Below are 892 nucleotides of genomic sequence, written 5' to 3'. Positions count from 1 at the left end.
CCAGTATCAAGGTGAAGAAGGTTCGGTCAGCTACATAGATTTATCATAAACCGATCAGTAGGAGGAAGCTGCGCTGGGCAGTCAAGTCCCTGTATTTGTGTATCGGCTGATAGCTAACCGATGCAAGGTCAGCTGACAGTTTTTTGGCTGATGAAAGATAGCTAAGTTATGCAAGGCCGGCTGACAGTTTTAAACATTGCTGGGTAGGTGATCAGCCGAGGGGGCAGCTAAGCCATGCAAGATTGGCTGACAGTTCTGAACATTGCTGGGTAGGTGATCGGCCGAGGGGGCAGCTAAGCCATGCAAGGTCGGCTGACAGTTTGAACAATGCTGGGTAGGTGATCAGCTGAGGGCCATCACTTCTGATTAGCAGCTAGGCTATGCAAGGTCAGCTGATATTTTGACCGTGGCCTGGGTTGGTGGTCGGCCGAGGGCCCTCGACTCTGGTTACCAGGGTCAGCTGGTCAGACGTAGATATCACGGAGTAAGCCGTGGACAAAAATGTATGAACATTGTCAGCTGATGCTTCACCGAGGCCGGCTTCTCAGTTGGGCCTTTAAGTTAGCAGCTGAGCAGAGGCAGACTGGGCAGAACTTACCTCCATAGTTCAAATTTTCAACTTGATCCATAGTAAATATAAAAAACAAGAGCTGCGATCGCTGCAAGTGACTTCTGGGATTCGAACCCAGGGCATACATACATGACGTACACCTCCCAGTGTAACCACTAAGCCAAGCCAACATTGGAAGACAATGTCAGCCAGTATCTTTTACCTGCCTGCAATTTGAACCCAGGTGTCCAAGCTCGGCACTTGGTAAGTCACCGTTCTCAGCATACGACAACACATTGGTGAAGTACTTTGGCTGGTGCCGAGGCCGGGTGGAAAATAACC

This window comes from Laccaria bicolor, genomic scaffold (genome assembly GCF_000143565.1).
Source record: "Laccaria bicolor S238N-H82 LACBIscaffold_6 genomic scaffold, whole genome shotgun sequence".
Lineage (NCBI taxonomy): Eukaryota > Fungi > Basidiomycota > Agaricomycetes > Agaricales > Hydnangiaceae > Laccaria > Laccaria bicolor.
Note: the sequence above shows the minus strand (reverse complement) of the source record.